Below are 12,542 nucleotides of genomic sequence, written 5' to 3'. Positions count from 1 at the left end.
TATAATATAGATTTTTAAATATAATTTAGATATTTCACAATTAATTTTAAACTGTGAAGGAATTTGTACTGGATGGATGCAAGGGATTTTTTCTTTCAACTGGACGATCAGTTTTCCAGAGAATGGACACCAGTGGAAGACATATTATTGCTGTTAAATGGAGCTGTCACACATAAGCAGTGGCGGTTTTAGGTACGGGTGAAGCGGGCAGCCGCCCGGGGAGGCATTACAGGGGGGGCGGCACGAGCACATGAAAAAAAAAATTATCCGCGCATTTTCTATTATCGATCATATAATAGCCCGGGGCGCAATTCAATGTAGAACCGCTACTGCACATAAGGTTTTATCCAAACTAAATACCAGCAGGACTGTGCTGAAGAAGTATGCTATTCCAAATGCAGTATGAGTATTCACTCAGTGACTTTAAAATCAAATGTTTGTTATGATTAATATGTCTTGATCCACACATAACATGCCGGCCACGTGTTCTCCAGCTGTTCTACAGCGGGTGCCTTTCATCTCCTTATAAATAATGGATTATATGTTTCTTGTTAATCCTCCAGACAATGTCTCTCGGCTACGTAATTATAGTGCTGTGAGCCACAACAATTATTCATTATTACTTACTTAGTAAACGTGGAGCGAGACAAGGCACCACTCTCATCTTTAACAGATGTACATTATAAATGAATGATATATTATTCCTTCCTGAGAAAAACTCCACTCTCATATTTATTGTAATGATGTATGTCTCCTATATTGTTCATTCTTTTCACAATCGTTTCATTATCTACTATTTAGTAATTTAGCTGACGCCATTTTTCAAAGAGACAGTGAATTCAGACACAGATAAGGAGCAGGTAGGGATGAGGGGCATCTTCGTCAAGGACCCCCATGGGTTAGGCTTCGGGCATGGGGGATCTAACCCAGATCCTTCCAGCTGGGAATACCAAGCTAACCACCGCACTTCCCACCCCCTTCTCTTGAAGTCCTCAAAATGATGTTGTTTTTTCCCCATCTTCTCCGTGAATAAGACAGAATAAACTCAGACAGCAACAGAGTCCTGCTTATTTTCATACTCGCTGACAGTTTTGTGGAGCCGGTGTGTTGGGTAATCCCTGAAGATGGAACAGGGTGTTGGGTAATCCCGACAACAGAACAGAAGCAGCAGAGCTCTGCCGTCAGCCAGCTGCTTCCCATTGTTGGGAGTGGAGGATTCTGGAGCCGAGATGAATATCCTGGGGAAGTCTCATCCTCCTACTGGTTCCCTCAGCACTGGGGCTGAGCTATAATAAAATAGAAACAAATGAATCGCATTTGCTGTGAATAATTGCTTATTTTCTTCTAAAGCCTGAAGCTTGTTATAATGGATATTTCAGTGTAAAATCTAAAAATTAACAATGAAGAAAATAGTGTGTTTAATCAACACAAAGGAAATATATGTTAATAGATATATAATTGTTTGATAGAATTTTGTGTACTTTCAACACAGATTCTCTCTATAATGTACAGATTTCCAATAAAACCATCAAGGCCTTCATCATACTGACTGAAAAAAACATATTTCTTAAATAACATAAATAATAACAAGATAAATGTCAAAACAACAACTAGAATAATCAGCTTAGAAGGGAATCCTTTCTTAAATTCACTTACATAAATCACGATTCACAATGAAAAAAAAAATCCAATGTTCAAGTGCCAGCTGAATTTCAAAAAAGGTCCACAATCGCCAATGCAAATACGAAAACAAAGAACCAGGAAAGATTCTGCTGACAATAGCTTAGCCGTCCTTTACATTCAGCCAGTGCATGGCAAACACAAGATGTTTTTTCAAATTAAGAAATTGTCAAACGACACACCTGATGATAGATCACAATTTTGAAAACTGTTACGAAACACTGGTCACACCCTGGACCGACTAATATATAGGCTGGAGATCAAGGCTTGCGTTGGAAAGCACTGCTTTGCACATATGGCGGTACGGTTATTAAATCAACGAAAGGAAAGATAACAAAACAGAAAGAAAACCCTAACTAACCCTAACTCTGGGGACCCAAACTGTCCTACTCCCGACCAGAAATAAATGGGATGTGAATCAGCTGGGACCTCTACCTACCCTGCTCTAACCTAACCTAAAAACATGAAAACAACCATCTCCAACCATCAACGCAAGTAAGGTAAAAGCAATAATGTTCCCACATGGTAAAAATGGTGCTTGACAGCAAATTGCAAATACACAAAACTTATTCACACATGAACGCTCGGTGCCGGCGTGGCACCGCGTGGGACTTCCTGGTGTAGCGACGAGGAACCAGTATGCGTGCGAGATCAAATCCGCCAGCCGTCTGGGCAGGCGTGCATTTATAGCTGACACCACGCGGCCAATCGGTCACGGCGGGAACAACCAGCCTGTAGGGAAACAGAACGGCGCAGCTGCGCAAAATATCACATTTGCCCCTATAACAACGTAACACAAACAAAAACATGACAATAGTGTAAACGACAATGGCGGATGGCGGCCACACGGAACACATTAAAGAAAAAATGAAAGAACAATAGACAAAGTCATATAGATATGTACATGTTGCAGCTTGCGTTGGACCCCCTCCGTGCACTGGCGGAGTTGTTTACGGGGGGCGGGGGGGGCGATTACGGGCTGGCGGAGTTGGGGGGGATACACGATTGCGGGCAGGTTGCTGGCGCTTTTGTACACGGCACCTTCTCAGCCAGGGACGGATTAAACAAATATTGGCCCCTGTTCACAATATCAAAAAAGGCCCCCCCTCCCCCTGACCGCGACGCAAACGCGCGTGCACGTGACGTGCGCGTGCAGCCAGCGCATCTCTCTTTGCTGTCGCTGTGCAGGCTGGTGCACAATTTCACACAATGAAAATGTAGTACATTATGTCATATATTATAACTCAGGCCCACACAGAAATGAATTCCAGCATCTGTTTTTATTATTAGGCTGTAATGTCCCAGTCTACAGACTAGGAGGAGAGGCATTAAGCCTAAGGTCGGTGTGCGTCAGTGCAGACAGTACACTGTAGCGCTGCTTACAGAAGCACAAAATAAAAACAATCAAACCGATAAAACAATAAAATGGACTAAAAGTTACACATTTAACTTAGTGCTGTGCTTTAACAGTCTGAACAGACTAGCCTATGGAGGGTTAGAAAACAGCGCGGCATTCAAAGAGATTGAGATTAAATTCGCCTTTTGCTTAGCGCCTACCTCGTCACTGGTTTTGGTCTGATTTCCCCACAATCTCTCTTCATCAATGGGGCGAGGGGCGCCGTCCTGGGGGGTATTCCATCAACCAAGCTAAACCCAAAGCCGGGCTTATTTTGCTTAGCCTGGCTTCTTTCAGCTAGAGTTGCGTTCCATTAATGTGGCTTAAGGGAATCTCCGCTAAGTAACCATGGCAACTTATCCGACCAAACTAACCATCAAGCTAAACGCAAAGCCGGGCTTCTTTCAGCTAGAGTTGCATTCCATGAACGTCACTTAAGGGAATTTCCGCTAAGTAACCATAGCAATTTATCCGACCAAACTAACCTGGTCGGGAGCAGGTTAACTGTCAGGCTAACTTGAGCGGCGTTTCAGAGAAATCCATCTGTCAGCAACAATTGTACCATCAGAAGGTTCCGCCAAACCTAGTCCTCACAATTTTACAAACAGCGTATATTTTCACTAAGGGTCTAAGATTAAATGACGCAAATGAAATAATTCTGTGAATTGCTATCTATTATTACTGTGGCTATTTTTTCAACACATTTTTACACAAATCTATGTATTATCGCGTCATCAGTTAACAGTGGCTGGGTGAATGGTCTAGCACTTGCCCTGTGATACACGCGACCCGAGTTTGCGTCTAGACTGCATAGTATTCTTGGCGTTGGCTTCATTTTGTAATTCCCTTTATTAATTTTATTAATTCTCTAATTAAGAATATTCAAAGAAATGGAAAATAAATGGCATGAAAAGTTACTTGATTTCTCTAGTAATCCTTCCTATATTACTATTACTTGCGTGGGGATAGAACCCCAGACGACCGGGTGCAAGTCTGACACGTGAACTCGAGACTATCTCCCTGTTTTTAAATCCATGGTCAATATTAAATTAAAATATGTTACGCTTAATACTACTTATGCATTCAACAGATCGCCGATTTTTGTGCCAGGCAGCCTCCCTGTTTCTATTAATGGTTACGGTGTTCCCTTTTTGAGTTATTATATGGTTGTACTCCTCATAGACCTCCACAAGCAGCTTCTGTTCGCCGCTGGAAAAGATCCCGCTCTGTCCTTTTCGGACATTTCATCCATGATTCGACATTCACGGTTCTGGGCTGGTTACATATCTCGTGAACACGCGTAATCCAGGATAACGTGAGCCTGGTTTGAACTAACCTGAGCAAGGCGCGGCTGAACTGCGTTGATGGAACGGCTTTAGCCTCAAGTGGAAGTTGGCGCTAGTTCTAACCAGGCTTAATCAACTAATCGCCGCTTTCGTTAGCGACTTGATGGAATACCCCCCATATCTCTCTGTGTCTGCAGCTGCTGTGAAGAACTTGGGCCCTCCAGGTCCATTTGTCCCGAATTTTTAACCTCGCTGCTGCTGTAAATGCTCACAGGAACGGGCCCCAGACCACCACGGTCCCCGTCTCTGGGTGAACTTGGGCCTGCTGATTGATCCAGGTCATTGGGTTTGTCTCCCCGCTCCACAAACCCCTCCTCCCCAGCAGGAGCACCGCTGTTGTTGCTGCTAATGCTACTAACATAATCATTGTCACCTGAAACCGATGAATCTCCTTCCTCGTCATCTTCACACTTTTTCTTGAAAAAGGTTGAAATGGATGGAGTTTGTTGTACAATAGCAGCACGTCTTTTTATTCTGCGTTTTTTGCCACCACTCTGATTGTACTTTGGCTTCATGTTGTTGTGTGTCAGTTAATACGCTGACGCTGGCATTTTATTTGAATGTCGTTACCTGCGTATGACGCGCACCATGCGATGATCATTCAAAGTTGTTGTCATGGCAATGCTTGTTTTTAAAATATTAAAACAATGTAACAGTCACACACTACATTTTCTAAATTACACATACTCTTTATATATAAATTTATAGTAATTTATTATTTTATTTTTTTTAATCCGAGGGCCCCCATTGGCTCAGGGCCCCTGTGTACGTGTGCACACTTGGCACAAGCCATGATCCGTCCTTGTTCTCAGCAAGCAGGAGCGACCGCAGCCGGAGGGGGCGCCAATATGCCAATTCCCCACACAGTGATATGATCGATAATAGAAAACCGCTTTGTGGCGCAGATGTTTTTTTTTCCTTGTGTGCTCGTGCCGCCCCCCATGTAATGCCGCCGCCCCAGGCGGCTGCCCGCTTCGCCCATGCCTAAAACCACCACTGCCCCCCCCCCCCACACACACACACACACACACACACACTAGGGTTGTCAAAATTGCTAAAAAAATATTTTAGTATTTGAATATTCCCTCTGAAAAAAAGAAATATTTGAATACTATTCGAATATCTATATTTGAGCATTATGTCAATGACGCACATTACGTCAATAACAGGACAAACTAATACAACGAGACATAACTACTTGTATAAGTAGTTTATTTAAGTTTAAACATATTTGACAACATATTACCTACACAAAAATAAGTAAATGAACTAATGGCCAAGACTGCAGACTTCGCTCTCGCTTTTTCTCTCACTCTCTCTCGCTCCCCCTCACTCTCTCTGCGCATACTGGTTTAAATAAAGAACAACAATAAACAAATGCTGAGTGCTGATCAAGAGTTTTGTGCAAGCAATTTAAGGTCCCGACTCTTGTAGCTTGACTTGTCGCTTGACTCTTGTCTGTTGCCTTGTAGTGTTCTGGTCGCCCACTCGCAAAGCAGACAGCCGCGGCTGCCGCGTGTGTGTTTTTCCACATTTGAATATTAATTTTCACCTTTGAATGTCTGTTTTTCAAAACTATTTGAATATATATTCAAATTTAGAATATTTGTTGACAGCCCTAGTGTCTGTATGTGTGAATGAGAAGGGCAGACATGAGACAAGTGGACAGGTTTGTTGTTGTTTTGGTGTAGTTACGGCCAACTGTAACTGGTTTTGAGTAATAAAATGCCTGTTTGAGCCCAACCGCTCGTCGTCCTTCTAACGTCCGGTCGGACGCTACATTAATTTTGATAAAAAATTAAATAAATAAATAATAAATAAATAAATTTATATTTTTCCAAAATGATTTGGCGACCCCCAGAAATCATCTCGCGACCCCAATTGGGGTCGGGACCCCAAGGTTCAGAATGGCTGCACTACAGGATATCGGAGTTGTATCGTAGCCATAAAACATTGCACCCAAAACATGTCCTTGTCCTCAGCATTCTTTAGACTGGATGTCTGATGGCTTACCATTTGGCGGCACAGGTTGTCATATACGTTGTAGGTCAGCCGCCACAGGAAGTAAATAAGATGCAGACCTCAAATGTGTAAAAAATAAATAACCTTTAATATTTTTAATTAACGTGAAAATGAACGTGTACATTTTGACAGCCCTACTCGGTACACATCTTTATTGTTATTGGTGAGCTGCTGGGACTCAGAATCAGCCAGGAAAAAACAAACGCCTCCTCTAGCGTCTACTGCAGTGAGATGCAGAGTCTCACTTAGACACAGGAAGGACCAGGAGGAGATGGTTCACCCAGCATTCATCAACACAGGAAGTGATGCGTTCATTACAAGAAAGCCCTTTCACCGTACTGGGGAGAAAACTAGAAATTTCTTATTTCACGAGCGATCAAACTATAATTTGATTTTGGGAACTACAGCCTCCACTTTCTCACCGGACTACATGACCCAGAAGGGATTGCAGTTTTCAGACAAAAACATCAATATATGTTGTGGAGCATTAAGGTAGGACAACGTATCGGCAAGAAGCCGTGGGGAAGGGGGGGGGGGGTTGTTGGTTTATCTTGTACAGGAGGAGACATGGCAGGCTACACAGGGACCGGGACAGCTGCTCTGCTGAACAGTGAGCCGTGGAAGAGGAAGTGATGCATCAATCCATCTTCCTGGAAGAAGAGGAGGGAGATGCAGACGCCCTGGGCTGACAAACAGCCGAGGTTCCCCTTGTTCAGCAGAACAGGAGAGAGATGTGTTCTGCTAGCAACACGTTCATTTGTTTAGAGTAGTGAGAACACCTCCACCCATCAGGGCCAGGCCAGCCAGAGAGGAGGAGGAAGAGGAGGAGGAGCAGAGTGATGGAGAAGAGGAGGAGGAAGAGAACAGTGATGACAAGAGGAGGTGGAGGAAGAGGGGGAGAGTGATGGAGAGGAGGACAGTTATTGTTGGAGCCAGAATGGGTTACTGTAGGTTTATGGTTGTAGTTATTATTTATGGTAAAGATATACAAGGTTATAAAATATGTAGTTTATGTTTTGCATTCATTATAATTTAGTTTAATAATATCTTATTCATTTGGATTTATTTATGTATTGCTGAGCAACTTGGAGGTGCAGACGTGCATCGAGCCCCTCCCTCTCAGACAGGTGACTGCAGCACCCGATCTACTAGGACAATTTAAAGCAGTCTGGTTTCCCTCATTGGTCTAGTTGGCAAGATATGCAGCCAAAAGGTTTGGTTGTCAACTGTTTGCATCTCCATGTTGCTCGGACGAACAAAATCAAGGTAGCATAACCCATTTTGCATTTTCAGGAAACAATAAATATTTTTTTGTTGCAACCACGAACCATCATGCGATTGATTTTGCCCTTGCAACGCGTCATCCTAAGGCTGGATCAGCAATTCGGTTCTACAGTGATTATGAGAGGAGGAAGAGAGTGTCCTCGAGGAGGAGGAAGAGAGTGATGGAGAGTTGTAAGAGGAGAGAGATTGAGAAAAGGAGTGTCATAGAAGTGGAGGAGGAGTAGGCGGAAGAGGAGAAGCAGAGTAGTCATGGAGGTGAAGAGCAGGAGGACACTGATGATGACAGATAGGAGGAAGAGTCCTAGAGGAGGAGAGTGATGGAGAGGAGGAAGAGAAGAGAGATTGAGAGAAGGAGGAGTCGAAGGTGGCGGAAGAGGAGGAGGAAGAGTAGAAGGTGTAGGAAGAGGAGAAGAAGGAGAGTGATGGAGAGGAGGAGGCAGCAGACACACTCCACCCTGCAGTCAGCAGCAGAATCACAACCCTCTGAACACAGTCTGGAGCTGGGGACCGGGGCCCACTGGAGAATAGGCACCACTGATTGGCCCGTTTTCCAGAAGATGTTGTGGCTGCGACTGAGTAGATGGAGTCGTCATAGCAACAGGACTGATCCCCAGATCCCAGCATGTGATATGTGGGACGTTGAGAATCATAGTGCTTGTGTTTGATTACACCGAGGAATTATTTGGCATTACACTGTAAAAACAATAACTTGAAATTGCTGGTCTTAAAATGATTTTTACATTGAGTGAACATAAAACTACAAGTTGCACTGTAAACTGTTTATTTGAGCTGTTTCAACTAACTTCCAAACGTTTCTGGTTAAAAGTTGATCTCACTCCATAAACTGAGTTGGCAAAATAAACAAATACAAATTGAATCCTATGATTCCAACTTCCCATGCATTAGCGCCCGGAGGTGGGGGAATAGGTGGTTGATTTCATGCATGTTATTATTTCACTCCTGTCCCTCTTAAAGTGCTTGGGCCCGGTTTTGCTGTGGGACAGGAGGTCCGGAGACTAGTGGGCGAGAGGAGTGGTAGTGTGTATGAGTGTTGGTTGGAGATAGCTGGTGGTAGTTTTTGTTGTTTTTGGTTGTTTCTACTTGTTTTGGTTGTTTCTACACTGAAAAAAATTTGGAGTGACATTTACTTAAAAAAAGCTAGTAAAGTTTTTCCACACAGAAAGTGCTTGTAATCTTTACTCAGGCTATTTCTAAGTAATATTTACTTAGAACCACTTATTTTTTATGAAAAATACACAAGTAAATTGCACTGGCAATACTCACCTATGGATTGTAACTTTCACTCAGATTACCATTGCATCTAATTACAAAACCCAAATAAACGTTGCTGATGTTTCTTCGTGTTTCTTACTCATCTTTTCTTTGTTATATTCTATGTAATTATTAAGTAATATTAATTATGAATGTACTAGTTAATATTAATCGAATTGAGTAAATATTTGTACTATTCTATTAAATAATAATTAAATATTTTCCAGAAACAAATATTTGCAGCTTAAGGTATATTTGAAAGACATTTTTATTTCACATTTGAAATGGAATAGATGTATTCAAAATATCTACATAACCATAAACACATGGCCATAGGACTTAGCAAATTTCAAAAGTGCACACACACACACACACGCACACGCACACACACACACACACACACACACACACACACACACACACACACACACAGTTCAGAGACCGTTATAAAGCTCAAAAGTAAAGCAGTGAAGAATTTTGAAAGATTAAATGCAGAATGACAAAGCACCAACTGACATTCTGTAATTCTATCAATTGGGCTCTAGTTTCAACCAATCAGATAGCTGGCCTTAGCAGGGAAAAAAGCATGCTATTCAAAAAAACATTAACAGTAAAGAATACATACATCAACTCTGCCCATTAACAGTTGCAATCACTACCTTTGCGGACATTCTCAGGATGTTCAGGACAGAAAGAACTTATATAAAACTGAGCAACACTTCAAATCTCTGTCAGAAAAGTGACACAAAATGCAACTAGCACTGGATAGCACTGGAACACTCACACTAAAAGTTTATTGTGGAGAGACTGGACCTTTGGTGACATTTTAAGGATGTCAAGCTCAAGAAACAGCTTCTGAAATACCTCAAACGTATATTTCAGTTTCAGTGGGTAACTTAAGTTGACAGCATAGATGACACCCATGAGCAGGAGGCAAGCGTTTGTCACACTTACGCAGTCCTCCAGAACTTCTGTCCCCTCAATGATGACTGACACGTACACGGGATCTTGGTTTTCCTGTGCCACATTGGTATGGATGACGGTGATCTTCATCATGTGATTACTGCAGTCCTCTTTCACTGCTTCTTGGCTGACGTCCTGTGAAAACAAATAAGCCACAATTAGAAATAGCTAAGAATAAATTCCAAGTAAAAGAAAAGGTTAAGAGAAAAAAATGTGAAAATAAAAACAAAGGTATACTCAATTTAGTGTACTCAAATCAACCAATATTCATATGGCACTTTTCATACATAAAGTTACACAACGTGCTTCACAGAGGCTGACCCTGAGACAAAGAAAGTCACTTTTGGGGGCCATCCAGACTGAGAGGGGTTAATGCCCACGACCACAGGGAGTGCCGCCACAGTGACCACCCTGGCCCGGGCAGACAGGAGGCTCCACACAGGGGTGCAGAGCCCTCCAGCCACCCAGGCTGGAGCTATCCATGGGACGGCACCCATGTTGGTAGACCAGAACTACTCCCAGTGTGGAAGGTCCCCATGGGGGAAACACTGGTGCTGAAAACTGAGGGATTAAATCAGTAAAATAGGTTATAAAAGGTATAAATTAAATTAAATACTCTTTTGCTCATAAAATAAAGTTAATAAGTGATCGTTAAATAATCATGAAAAACAGAGACAAAAGGCAAGTTAACCCTTAACTGTTCTTAACTTATTTACTTTACAAAACGTGGCTTGTTAAATAGGGTTAGGGTTAGGGTGAAAACAACAGGGTGGCTGGAAATATCCCCAAGAACACTTAAGGGTTAAAGTTTAAGATAGATAAGATAAAGACTACATATGATTAAAAAAATAAAGGGTAAGAGCATAAAAATAATTTAAGAAATCAGTTAAAAGCATGATTAAAAATATGCATCTTGAGTCTCTTTTAAAAACACATCACAAGTGTAGAGAATCTTTGACCCTCAATATAATATCACAAGTGAAGACCCGATTATAAGGCTAGACAATCCTTTTAATATGGTCATGATTATCATCAGATACCTGATAGTCTTTACCTGATAGTCTTTGATCAGCTCCTCTCCACTCTCTCCAAGATACTCAACTAAGCAACGGATGATAATGTCCCTTCTGCCATCGACATGATGCTATTAAACACAAAAATAATTTATTGCAGAGAATACATAACATAACATATGTAACATACATAACAGCAGTCAATGTCTAGTGCATGTCATAATCTGTGGGTCCAGAAACTCTGTCTCTGCCCAGTGAGGGAAGTTTTCTGCCTCATCACTGGACCTGCAAATGAATTTTTCGCAACATAACAGTACCTCCCATCACAAAATGAACCAGGCAAGGACAGGAATTCCCACACATGAGTAATATTTTGGGAAATTATTGTATTGGAGTCTATGGGCAGTAGGAAGGGATCTTGCTGCACTTTGAAAAATTCTGTAAATCTCTCTGCTTTTGAGCACATTAAGGGAGAGATGACAGGTTTGTATGCACTTGTGGAGAAAATCATGTGCATACATTTTTAATTGTGGCCACAGTGACAGGATAAGGAGAACAGTTTCAGGCCAACACAGACAGATTAAATTAAATAAAAGAGTGATACATTCTCAGTGTGTATGACCTCATCATTAGATTATGTAATTAAAATCATTTGAAATTTTACCTCATTCAGTGAGTCCAACATTGGTTTTATTTTGGTCCCTGCAGTCCCACCCTTCCTCCGAAATATCTCCAGGAGTTTGGTGGTGTACCTGTCCAATCTGGACAAAAAGGTTCGCTCCAGATGCATCGTGGTTATTCGTTTAAACTCCTCTTTGATCTGAAATGAGATAAAAACACAAAATCATGTTAAAGATGACTCATGAGATCTCTCATACTTAGTTACTGCATGAACAAGAACTGGATTTACCTGATTTTCACAGAACAGAGAAGACCTCCAAGAGGTCGTGGATTGCGGGGCAATCCCTGACAACCTCAGTTCTTCTCATAGCGAAGGACTTCTCCATTTTCTCTTTAATTGCCCTCTCATTGTTCTTCTTCTTTATTTCCTTCAGCAAATCTAGTCTCCTTCTCCAAGGTTTCTTCAGTCTCACCAAATGGCAGTGGTGGCAGATAGTTGACTTCAGCTTTTTTTTGGCCTTTTAAAGTCTTTAAGTGAACCCTCTTCACTGGAGCATCGTCTCTTCAGTGTGTTCACCTCGAGCTCTGGAATGGCTAATTGGCGACCTCTTAACTTTGCCCTGTAGTTGCCCATTTTATACTTTATCCTCTGTTGCCAACCATATAGGCTATTAAAAGACACTGGCTCTTTGAGGCATGGGTATTTTTCTACCAAGGCTTCAGCAACAGCTAAAATCTGGACACCAGTTGGATATGCTGTGAAGCCAAATATAGTCTCTGTGAGCTTCTCAAGAATGCTACTAGTTACTCTTGGGTTGTTCAAAAGTTTGCCATCATTTTCATAAGCATGCTTTCCTGCTTCCAGTGCCAGGTCTACATCATAAGAAAAGACTGGCATTTCAAACTTAAATGGCCATGGCTTAGACCTGTAGGATGGTCCACTCT

The 12,542-nt window shown here is 41.9% G+C and overlaps 1 pseudogene across 1 annotated transcript; it reads right to left on the bottom strand.

The window, feature by feature from the left end:
- Positions 1 to 9,780: 9,780 nt before the first annotated feature.
- Positions 9,781 to 11,983, bottom strand: LOC311355438 (annotated as a pseudogene). The gene is made up of 4 exons: positions 11,887 to 11,983; positions 11,641 to 11,796; positions 11,018 to 11,107; positions 9,781 to 10,098 (listed from the first exon to the last, which is right to left on the bottom strand). The product of its transcript is annotated as an uncharacterized misc_RNA (transcript).
- Positions 11,984 to 12,542: the final 559 nt, after the last annotated feature.

Source organism: Micromesistius poutassou (assembly GCF_964030765.1).
Source record: "Micromesistius poutassou genome assembly, chromosome: 11".
Lineage (NCBI taxonomy): Eukaryota > Metazoa > Chordata > Actinopteri > Gadiformes > Gadidae > Micromesistius > Micromesistius poutassou.
The sequence above is the reverse complement of the archived record's forward strand: the minus strand, read 5'-3'. Positions and strand labels throughout refer to the sequence as shown.